This window comes from Herpailurus yagouaroundi, unplaced genomic scaffold (genome assembly GCF_014898765.1).
Source record: "Herpailurus yagouaroundi ecotype Mexico unplaced genomic scaffold, PumYag 428, whole genome shotgun sequence".
NCBI classification, from domain to species: domain Eukaryota; kingdom Metazoa; phylum Chordata; class Mammalia; order Carnivora; family Felidae; genus Herpailurus; species Herpailurus yagouaroundi.
Genome location: NW_024412645.1, coordinates 3,459,870 through 3,472,234, shown reverse-complemented (window position 1 = coordinate 3,472,234; position 12,365 = coordinate 3,459,870). Strand labels below are relative to the sequence as shown.

Sequence of the window (12,365 nt, the reverse complement as noted above, 5' to 3'; positions counted from 1 at the left end):
ATGGCCACTAGTTGCAAAACCAGGATTCGAATTCAGCTCTCCTTATTCCTAGTCTGAAGTTTCTTATACTCTGTAGAAGAGACTACAAAACACTAGGCCTGGAAGAGGATACCCAAAAACGTAATGGGTGAAGCGACGATAAAGCAGAACTTGAAAAAATTAGCTGGAGAACGGAACAGCTAGGGGCAGAATGATTTGCAAACATATCAGACATTACACATACATACTCATGTATTCACTGGGTTTGCAATTTCTTTTGAGGCAAGAGCTATTTTATCAGTATGAGAAAAAAGAGCTTTTTATAAGTCATTACAGGCTCAAAAGCTCTGGCTCAGCTAATTTGTAATACAAAGTACAAAGAGCACAATCAAGAAATTGATGTCCTATCTCCATTCCTCACAAGTGTCTACTTTCCAACTCTTCAGTGATTTGAAGAGTTACAGCTTAAGAATCTTATTTGTTTCTTAAAAGCCTGTAAGATACACACCACTGAAAAGATTGCCAAGCATTCCCCTCCTGAACTTAATACTCCCTATGAGGACATGGTTCTCTGCTAAACTGGAATGCTTTTTACCTTTTAACCTACACTCCTGTACTACTGGAAGTAAAATAATTATTTCACTGCATTCTTTGCCTCTGTCTCTGTGTGTCTGTCTCTCACCCACCCCACCCCCCCACAAATTTTTGTGTGGATTTCATACTAATATACTAATACACACAGTGTAGAAAATACTGCAAAAAGGCCCAAGAAAAATAGCATTGTTTTCAGAGAAAGAGTTGTGGTCACAATGATGTCATCAAAAATTGTCTAATTAATTTCCTGTAGCTACATCCTAAAGGAAATCTAGAAGGATCGATTTTCTCAAAAAGTCAAGTAGTCCTTTGGCAGGGAGAAGGACGGGGCAGTAACAGTTTCTGTAAACCCACAGGTTCATAAATTGACAGTGATTATCATTTATCTTTAATTTTCAAAATCACAAAGAATGAAATTTCATTTTAAAAATCTTCTATGTCGGGGCGCCTAGGTGGCTCAGTCGGTTAAGCGTCCGACTTCAGCTGGCGTCATGATCTCACGGTTTGTGGGTTCGAGCCCCGCATCGGGCTCTGCGCTGACAGCTCGGAGCCTGGAGCCTGCTTCAGATTCTGTCTCCCTCTCTCTCTGTTCCTCCCCCACTTGCACTCTGTCTCTCTCTCTCTCTCAAAAGTAAATAAAGATTAAAAAAATCTTTTTTTCATCTTTTATGTGATAGATATTATCAAAATATAGTCTTCTGAATGTAAACTTTAGATTTTAGTTACTGACACAAAGTAGCTGCAGAAAAGGAGAGTAAACTCAGTTGGTATTTACAACTGGGTTTCCATAAGTCTTCCTCTCCAGCTCTGAATAAAATGAAGACCACCATTCCTAAGGACCAAGATGATGACAGCACTCTTTACCTCCTATAACGCTCAATGTTTTTCCTCCAGGCTGATACGCATTTATGGACACTGGACTGGAACACTGCAGATGGCTACCGGAATATTTGAGCCCCCTGAGAGCAAGAACAATGGCACATTCACCTTCATACCCAAAGGCATTATAGCATCTGGGGCACAGTAAACATGTGTTGAGTGACTGAATGAATGAGATTATAGATATAAATAAGGTATTCTCCTCTTCCTCCAGAAGCTGCCAATTACACAATGGGGAGAAGAGCACCATTACAAACAAATGATAAGTGCTATAACTGAGATATCACTAGAGGCTACACTTTGCCAGTCAATTTGGAAAAAAAACAAAACAAAACAAAACAAAAACCCAAACTAAAAGACTGATATCAAGTGCTTACAGGCTTAGAACAACCTTCTGTGTGTACAATTTGGGAAAATCTTTTAATTTAAAATGTGTATAATAGCTGTGCACCCAGGAGTCCCACTTATTAGACACTACTCCTAAATGTATATAAAGTGACTTGTACAAGGTCTTTTTTGTTGCGACCATGTTTGTAAAAAGAAAAAAAATCTCCCTGAACATTCCATCAGCAGATGAGTGGTATATCCATAATACATAGCACTACACAGAAGTTCAAAAGAACGTGGTTGATCTACATGTGCTAACATGAAAAGAGGTTTAAGACTATTAAGTGAAAAAACTATTTGTAAAACAATATCATATTTTCACATATGAAAAACAGAACCCTAACAGAAAATGGGCTACAGCCATGCTGCCTAATACAAATATAATAATTTAAACTTTCTAGTAACCACATAAAAATGTAAAACAAGAAAAGTGGAATTAATAACATATTTTATTTAATCCAATGTATCCAAAATATTATTATACTGCAGTCAACGTAAAAACTTAGTAATGAGATACTTTGCGTTCTTTGTTTTCATTGTAAGTCCTCAAAGTTTAGTGTGTATTTTACATTTACAGCACATCTCAATTCAAACTATTCACATTTTAAATGCGAACAGCTACATGTGGTAGTGGCCACCATAGTGGGCCGTGTAGATCTAGAAGGGAAATTCTTCAAACTGGTAACCGGGGTCACTTCTGGAAAGGATAACGTTTGAATCTTTTACATCAATAATTAATTCGTGTATTACTTACACAATGGTAAAAACATAAGAATGAAAAACAAAGTGGTATGGGAATATAAACGTATGAGCAAATTGACCTGTTCCAAGGGTTGTTGAATATCTGGGGTCAAGGAGGAAAACCTGGGAAAAATAAAATTTTAAAATACCATTTACAATAGAGAACTAATGGTTACCACAGGGAAGGTGGATGGGGGTGGGTGAAATTGGTGAAGGGGATTAGGAGTACGCTTACCATGATGAGCACTAAGCAATGTATAGAATTGTTAAATCATTATATTGTACACTTGAAGCTAATATAACATTGTATGTTAATTACACTAGAGTTTAAACATAAATAAAATACTGCTGAATTAAAGGAAAATAATAAAATATCATTTACAATAAAAGGCACATGTTCACACGCACACACACCTAACACCTAAGGATAAAACTAAAGGAAATTATGCAATAGTTCTGCACTGAAAACTATAAAACATTGCTGGAATAGATTTTACAAGGCTTAAATAAATGCAGAAATATACCATGTTCATGGACTATTAGATTCAAATATACTTATAGATTCAATGCTATCCTAATCAAAATCCCAGCAGGATATTTGAGTGAAGGAAAGGGGAACAATAAGCTTATTTTAAAATACATATATTGGGGCGCCTGGGTGGCGCAGTCAGTTAAGCGTCCGGCTTCAGCCAGGTCACGATCTCGCGGTCCGTGAGTTCGAGCCCCGCGTCAGGCTCTCTGGGCTGATGGCTCGGAGCCTGGAGCCTGTTTCGGATTCTGTGTCTCCCTCTCTCTCTGACCCTCCCCCATTCATGCTCTGTCTCTCTCTGTCCCAAAAATAAATAAAAACGTTGAAAAAAAAATTTAAAATACATATATTTACTTACATGTATATAAATGTTAATAACCTGGAATAGCCAAAGCAATCCTAAAGAAAAATAAAGCTACTAGAATTCCAGACTCATTAAAAAGCTGCAGTAATTAGGCAATATGCCACTGGCGTAGACAAAGAAATCAACAACACAGCAAAGAGAGTCCTTATTTGGTTACACCTGACTTACGACAAAAGGAGCATACAGTGTGGTCTTGTGAATACATGCTTCTGTGTTAATTGGATATGTATATGAGGGAAAAAGCTGAACTTTGATCCCAAACCAAACACAACTGTAAATTCCAAGTGGCAGGAGACCTAAATGCAAAAGGTAGAACAGTAAAGCCTCACAGAAAAATATTTTGATGACCTTGGGATACACAAGCATTCTCTTAAACAGAACACAAAAGGGATTAACCATTAAAAAAAAAAAAAAAAAAAAGGATTGGTAAAGTGGGCTTCACCAACATTTGTATGATAATGAGTAAAAAGATAAAAATTTTAAAAGAGCTTTCATGGTGCAGAGGCAATTTAATGAAACCCAAATACGGAAAATATTGTTGAGGGGTCAAAGAAGGGGTCTTCTATGCAGACCAGAATGAGTAAAGATACGGAGGGGAAAGTATAAGGCACATTTAACAAAGTATGACAAGCAGGCTAGTATGAACAGATGCTAAGGCGTGTGACACACTGAGTAGCTAAAGCAATGGGAAAAGGTTATGAAGGGGGTTGGACTTTATCCTGAAGGCAAGAGAAAGCTGTCAAAGGATTTTAGGCAGGAAAATTGTGTCATCAGAACTAAATTTTTGAGGCATAACTCCTAGATCTCTGTAGGTGATGGATCAAATTGAGAAGAAACTAGAATCAGGGCAGAGGTAAAACAGATTTCACAAATTACAGTATTTACATTTTCCAGTATGACAAGAAGTACGCAAAGCTACCTAGCAAATAAATAGCACTTTTCCCAAGAGTGTTGAGTTTACTTGACTATCTGGGGGAAAACAATTTTACACTGAATTAAACTCTAATATTACATAGGCATGTGCAACTGCACGTGACTCATTTAAATGATGGTGCCAAAGATAATGCCAATAATAACAGTAGCACCATTTTTGAATTCTTATTGTGTCTTAGGCACTGTGCTAAGAAAACACTTTATATGAACTCATTTGATTCTCACAACAATAAACAAAGTAGTTACTACTAGAATCACTTCCTCTGTGTAACTACACACACAGGGACGCCTGGGTGGCTCAGTCAGTTAAGCGTCTGACTTCAGCTCAGGTCATGATCTCACAGTTCATGGGTTCAAGCCCCGCATCAGGCTCTGTGTTGACAGCTCAAAGCCTGGAGCCTGCTTCGGATTCTGTGTATCCTTCTCTCTCTGCCCCTCCCCAACCAGCGCTCTGTCTCTGTCTCTCAAAAAATAAAATCAAAATGTTAACTACACACACCGAGTTATCTACTCAGATATTTGTGTTTCCATATACCTTGTTCTTTTTATTTATTTTTTTTTTAGTTTTATTTATTTTATTTTGAGAGGGGGGAGGGGCAGAGAGAGAGGGAGAGAGTGTATCCTAAGCAGGCTCCATGCTGTCAGAGCAAAGCCCGACGTGGGGCTCGATCTCACAACCCTGGGATCATGGCCTGAGCCTAAATCAAGAGTTGGACACTTAATCAACTGAGCCACCCAGGTGTCCCTTTTTACTTTTTATTTATCTGCTATTAAGGCTTCACATCCTTTATATTGCTGATGATGTAACTTGGTATAACTACTTTGGAAAGCTGGTAAAAATTAATAAGTCTAAACATATGTATGAAGAAACATGGCTGATGTTTCCCAAAAGACATCTACAGCTTTTTCATAAAAGCCAAACATTAGAAATAACTCACATGTCCATCACACCTAGAAGAGTTAAATAACTTTCAGAGTCACATGGTTAATAAGTGTCAGAGCCAATGGGGCGCCTGGGTGGCGCAGTCGGTTAAGCGTCCAACTTCAGCCAGGTCACGATCTCACGGTCCGTGAGTTCGAGCCCCGCGTCAGGCTCTGGGCTGATGGCTCGGAGCCTGGAGCCTGTTTCCGATTCTGTGTCTCCCTCTCTCTCTGCCCCTCCCCCGTTCATGCTCTCTCTCTGTCCCAAAAATAAATAAAAGTTGAAAAAAATAAATAAATAAGTGTCAGAGCCAAAGTTCAAGTTTGTCTAATACTGAAGTTCACATTCTCAGGCACTGCACTACACTTGAAAGAAATTACCTAGTTAACGGCGGCAACTTCAGGCTATGCTCATAGGTCCAAGCGGTTGACACCTCTCCTTTACTTGTAGGAGAGTACGTGTTAGAAAGAGTGGGAAGTTCTACAACAGTCCAGGCAAAAGATGGCATGGTGGAAGGGAGGACCCAGAAAAGAGGTCGCCAGAAAGAAGAGAACCCAGGAACAAGCCAAAGGTGAGAGTTAGGTGGCTTGGCAACAGGAGGACAAACAGTGAATGCAGAAATAGGCACCGACTGAGGGCTAAGTTAGGAATTGAAGGTGGGTGTCCAGGAAGCAGTTGGATAAAGAAATATGACACCCAGGAGAGAAATCAGACTGATGAAAAAAGCTTCAGAGTCATCAGCATATTTGCATATCAGATTCCTAAATAGAGAACAACATCTCTAATACAGTATAATTTATGCACTCATCTGGCAATTAATATTAGCTCACAGGAAGGTCTCTATGGGCACCTGAAATTAATTTTCAAACCATTAGAGCAGATAGAAGGTTAGTTAGAATGAAAAATTCCTGTGGAGAAGGTATCACCTCCCCTATTAAGTTTCTGAGAGTAATTGTATAAAAGAAAAACCTACTGCTTTTTAAGTACGTGGACAGAGTGGTTTCAGGCTGTTACCTCACTATTTGAGAAAATATTAAAATATACTAGAGCCAAAGATATAAAATGCAGAAAGATGTAGCTTGGTATCCTCATAACCACACCATTCACAGTGGTTAGCTTTTGCTTCAAAAGTCAGTGTTCTTGGGGTGCCTGGGTGGCTCAGTCGGTTAAGCGGCCGACTTTGGCTCAGGTCATGATCTCGCGGTCAGTAAGTTCAAGCCCCGCATCGGGCTCTGTGCTGACAGCTCAGAGCCCGGAGCCTGTTTCAGATTCTGTGTCTCCCTCTCTCTGACCCAAAAATAAATAAACGTTGAAAAAAAATTAAAAAAAAAAAAGTCAGTGTCCTATATTTTATTTCAATATCAAAATAATGCAAAAGGGAAACCAAGGTACATTTTGAGGTCACAGATACAATGTAAGAGTAGGATAATCATAGAAAGCACATTCTCTGATGGGGCACATGGGTGGCTCAGTTGACTGAACGTCCATCTCTTGATTTTGGCTCAGGTTATGATCCCACGGACATGGGATCAAGTCCTGCATTGGGCTCCATGCTGAGCATGGAGCCTGCTTAAGATTCTCTCTCTCTAAAAATTAAAAAAAAAAAAAAAAAAGTACATTCTCTAGCTTTTTGTACTCAAGAGGAAGAGTGATTCTTTTGGGGAGAGTTCTCAGAGTTCCACCAGTGCAAAAGTTAAGAGAAAAAAAAAGGTAGACATATAACATAAGGAAAGAAATGCACAAAACTATCATTATTTGCAAAAAATTTCCATTACAAGAAAATTCACAAGAATCAACAAAAAATTATGAGCTATGAGAGAATTTTCACATGCGCCAAAACATGCAAAACATGTAAAACAAACACCTTTCCTATATATCATCAGTACCTAGTTTGTTTTGCTTTGTTGTGTTTCCTTAAGATTTTATTTTTAAGAAATCTCCACACCCACCGTGGGGCTCAAACTCACAACCCCAAGATCAAGAATTGCATGCATCAAAAACTGAGCCACCCACATGCCCCCATCAGTACCTAATTTTAGAAACCTACACACAATGGAAAGAAATATCCTATTTCCAATGAGATACATTAAATATCTAGGAAAATATTGCATTGAATTGTGTAAATTCTTTATATATTTTAGATCTTAATCCCTTATTGAATATATCATTTGCAAATATTTTCTCCCATTCAGTAGGTTGCCTTTTTGTTTTGTTTGCTTTTCTTTGCTGTGCAAAAGCTTTTTTTCCTTTTTTGATGTAATCCCAATGGTTTGTGGGTTTGTTTTTTGTTTTTTTGGGTTTTTTTTGGTTTTGCTTTTGTTTCCCTTGCCTTAAGAAACATATCTAGAAAAAATGTTGTAGCCAATGTCAGAGAAATTATTACTTGTGCACTCTTCTAGGACTCATTTAGGACTAGGACTCATTTAGGTCTTAAATCCATTTTGAGTTTATTTTTGTATATGGTGTTAGAAGTGGTCTAATTTCTTTTTTTTTTTTTTTTTAAGTTTATTTATATAGTTTGGAAGAGAGAAAGATGTGGGAGGGACAGAGAGAAAGGGAGAAAGAATCCCAAGCAGGCTCTGCACTGTCAGCACAGAGCCCAATGCGGGGCTTGAACTCACAAACCGAGAGATCATGACCTGAGCCAGAGTCAGACATTTAGGTGACTGAGCCCCACAAGTGTCCCAGAAGTGGTCTAATTTCATTCCACATGTACAGTTTTTCCAACATCATTTACTGAAGAGACTGTCTTTTCCCCATTTCATATTCTTGCCTCCTTTGTCATACTTTAATTGACCATATAAATGTGGGGTTATTTCTGGGTTCTATATTCTGTTCCACTGATCTATGTGTCTGTTTTGAGCCAGTACCATATTATTTTGATTACTACAGCTTTGTAGTATATCCTATAATCTGGAATTATGATATCTCCAGCTTTGTTTTTATGTAGCCCTAAAAAAAAGATGAGACCATGCCATTTGCAACAACGTGGATGGAGCTAGAATGTATTATGCTAAGTGAAATAAGTCAGACTGAGAAAGACAATTACCATATGATTTCACTCATATGTGGAATCTAAAAAAACAAATGAGCAAACAAACAAAAAGCAGAATCAGAACTAAAAATACAAAGAACAAACTGATGGATGCCAGAAGGGAGGGGATGGATGGGGAAAATGAGTCAAAGGAGTGGGAGATACAGGCTTCTGGTTACGGAATGAGAAGTTGCAGGAATAAACTTCACAGCCATAGGGAATATAGTCAGTGATATTGTAATAGTGTTGTGTGGTGACAGATGGTAGCTACATTGTGGTGAGCAGAACATAATATATAAACTTGTAAAACCACTATGTTGTACACCTAAAACTAATGTCACATTGTGTGTCAACTATATTCAAATAAAAATAAATAAATATGGAAAAACTCTCCCTAAAAGTATCAATCGCTGAAGGGCATACAAGGTGAAATGCAAGAGCAGACCAGGCTCCTGAACAGAAGACCAACTATTGAAAGGACATCAATTTATCCATGATTAATATGTAAATTTAATACAATTCCAACAAAAATACCAATGGAAGAGTCTCCAAAATTCAACAAAGTGATTTTAAAGTTCATTTGGGGGTACTGAGGGAAGATAAGAGTATTCTAGATTTTTTTTTAAAAGAATAATGTTATGAAGCTTATAGCAGATATAAAATGTGCAATAAAGCAACAATAATTAAAACTGTGCATTAAAACACAAATTGTCCAACAGCTCACTGGGCTGATACTGCAAGGCCTAGTATCAGATCAATATTAAATAACCAACATCAAAAAAAAAAAATACATAAAAAAATAAAATAATCAAATATCACAACAGAAAAAAAAGGATGAGTATTCAAGCTTTTTATAAAAGAAATTTTTAAAAATAGTCAGCCCCAATAGCAATTAAAGAAATGCAAAGTAAAACAGCAATCAATATACCACTTTTTGGTTTTACTTATCAAGCTGACATTTTAGTTTATGTTATTTATTAGTTAGTAATTCCAAGTGTTGGCCAGTGCAGGGAAATAGAACCTCTGATACATTGCTGATAGGACAGAAAACAGATATACCCTTTCTGAGAGCTATTTAACATTAAGTATCAGAAGCCTTAATATGATTTTTCCAAGCAAGCCCACTTTTAATAATTTAGCCAAAGGAAATGATGAGAAATATGTTCAAAGATTTATCTACAAAGATGTTTTTCCAGATTTTATAATACCAAAAATTTTGAAACTAAATATATAACAGCAGGGGTAGAGATGAAATAATTTGTGATAAAACCATACGACTTCAGTAGAAATTTCATAAAATGCAGAAATGGGGGCGTCTAGGTGGTTCAGTTGGTTAAGCGTCTGACTTTGGCTCAGGTCATGATCTCACAGTTTGTAAGTTCAAGTCCTGCATCAGGCTCTGCAGTGGCAGCTCAGAGCCTGCTTTGGATCCTCTGTCTCCCTCTCTCACTGCCCCTCCCCTGCTTGCTCTCTCTCTCTGTCTCTCTCAAAAATAAATGAGATGAACATTTTTTTAATTAAAAATAAATAAACAAAATGCAGAAAGATAAAAAATTAAGTGGAAAAATTAACAAAAAAACAAGTTATAAAAGTATCATAGTAGGATTTCAATTTTTCTCTGAATAAACAATTACATGTACATATTTGCTAAAAGATTATACCCAAAATATTGAAAGGATGGTAGGCTTATGGCTGGTTATTTTCATGAATTTTTTATATAACTGGGTAAAATTAATAACTATTACTTTTTAAAAAAACTAGGAGTCTGTGACTAAAACAAACAGGATGGTACAAAATAGTATCAGACCTTTGTTAACGGTATGAACTAGCTTATCCCTCATGACTGATATGGTGACCAGGTTTTAGAACCCCGCACGCCAATATCTACATCTCACTCAGGGGCCAACTTGAGTTCCACCTGTTTCACAAAGCTCGCCCAGGTCTATACCTGGGAGTCTCTGTCTCCTCTGGAATTCGAGAATCTTGGCAGCGATTAAAGAGAATGCTCATTATTTATTGCTCAAGCGCTGTATTAATAATACTTTTGTTATATTCAAGTTCTGTCTCAAAGAAAACATCAGCCCTTCAAGAGGAGAGACCCCCACACCCATTGTCTAGACCCAGAACCCTCAGCACAGTGCTCTACACATGTTAGGTGCTTTGCGAGCAGGCATCACACTTCACTGAATTACATCACAGAAAACTAGCCAACTAAAACTTTGAAACTGAATGAAATACGCATTACTGCAATAATTTCTTTGTATGTTCCTTTAAGTTCTAGACCAATATTAACTCCAGTATTAAAAACCATTGGCTGGTTTCAGGGATGTGGGAATGAAGATTCCCCGTTTAATTCAGGCAGAGAAGCAGCAGCACTCAACTGCAACCTTAAAAATTAAGGGGAAAAGGTAAGGAAAAAAGCATTAAATTTTCAAGAAAATGAATGGTACCCTAGGATTCCAGGGGCAAACACAACAGAAGAGACACTGTGAGAGAAAAGAGGAATTCTACAGGTCAGTCTAGAAATCAGATAAATATGCTTTGGCAATACAGAGCAGGGGCATGGGCTAGATAGAACATCCCAAAACAAGGCTTCCCCTGTGGCCAACGCTAACCGGCAACCAGAATGGGCAACAGTGAAAATGAAATAGTCAGGAGGGGGGTGTAAAAATTATTCCAGTTTTGATAATGAGAAACTTTGAAGAGAAAATTAATGGGAAAAAAAATAAAATTAATGGGATTTTCAGCTTGGAAAAGGAGAGGCCACAGGCCATTAATTATGGTTGAACATTCTCTGTCTAGTCCCAGAGGGGATAAAATCAGTCTTACTTATACATAAGAAGGGTTTCCCAAAAGGCAGGTTTGTGAACTAGTGTGGTGGTGAAGTAGAGGCCAAAAGAGGGGGAGACGGAGTGGCTGTGGCAGGCAGAAATTTGAAGGTGGGAAGATTTGGGGAGGCAACTGGTTCCAGTATTATCTCAAAGTCCCTTCCATGCTTATAATTTAATGATTTCTTATTATTATACAGCAAAGGTTTATAAAACCCAGATAATACAGGCTATAGAAAATTACACTATTAAGAAGAGGGAAGCCAGAAAATTCCCACTTCTCCTTTTTAATACCTATGATAATCCTATGCCCTAATTACAAGTCTTTGGACCCAATTCAGTAATTGGGCTAATATATATGCATCCCAAAGGTCAGGACAATAGAGTACAAATGAAGCTTTTGACATATGTATAGCCATGCGAGCCTTCACTAAATGGCCCTATTAGACAACTATGCTGGTTTAGTTCTTAAACCTGGCTCTCACTTAATGCCATCAGTATATCTGCATCTAGAAGTCTCTTTTCATTCCCTTAACATGAAGAAGTCAGATTATCTGGCTTTTAAGAACTGTTTGTAAACTAAGAGTAAATAAACAAAGAGAAAAGTCTTTAGTATTATCTTGAGAATAAAATCACCTGAAGTCCATCTCCCTTGAATGATATATTTTGGCAGCTTTCAAAGGCTTTTTTCTGACATCCATGGATGAGAGAGACTTTATGGAAGTCTCTCCCATTCCCAAGGGGAGATTCCAGCACACCACTGAAACAAAGGTTTTTTTTTCTTCCCCAGCTCGCTCCTAGTGACTGACCGTGTTCTAGAGGCTTGAAGATGCTGAGTCATTTAAATAATATAATTAATCTCTATAATGTCCCACAGTGAAATTCTAAGATAACTAAATATAATAACTAAATATACTTCCCAACACATAGATTGATTCATAAATTTGTTATTACCTCTCCTATTACCCTCCTCTTGTTAATAATATTATAGTATAGAAGCTACCATTTATGGAATTCCAAGTACCATGCTAGGCACTTTACATATATATATTATTTATAATCCTATCACAGTTGTGTATGGGATAAATACAATCATTATTTTCTAAATAAGAAAACAGAGGCAAAGAGGAATTAAGTAATACTTTCCCCAAGATCTCTGAGCCAGGAAGTACCAG

The 12,365-nt window shown here is 37.4% G+C and overlaps 1 protein-coding gene across 4 annotated transcripts in view; it reads right to left on the bottom strand.

Moving 5' to 3' along the window:
- Nucleotides 1–12,365, bottom strand: part of TTC28 (tetratricopeptide repeat domain 28) — a 632,666-nt gene that overhangs the window by 288,145 nt on the left and 332,156 nt on the right. The gene's annotated exons all lie outside the window — the stretch shown is intronic.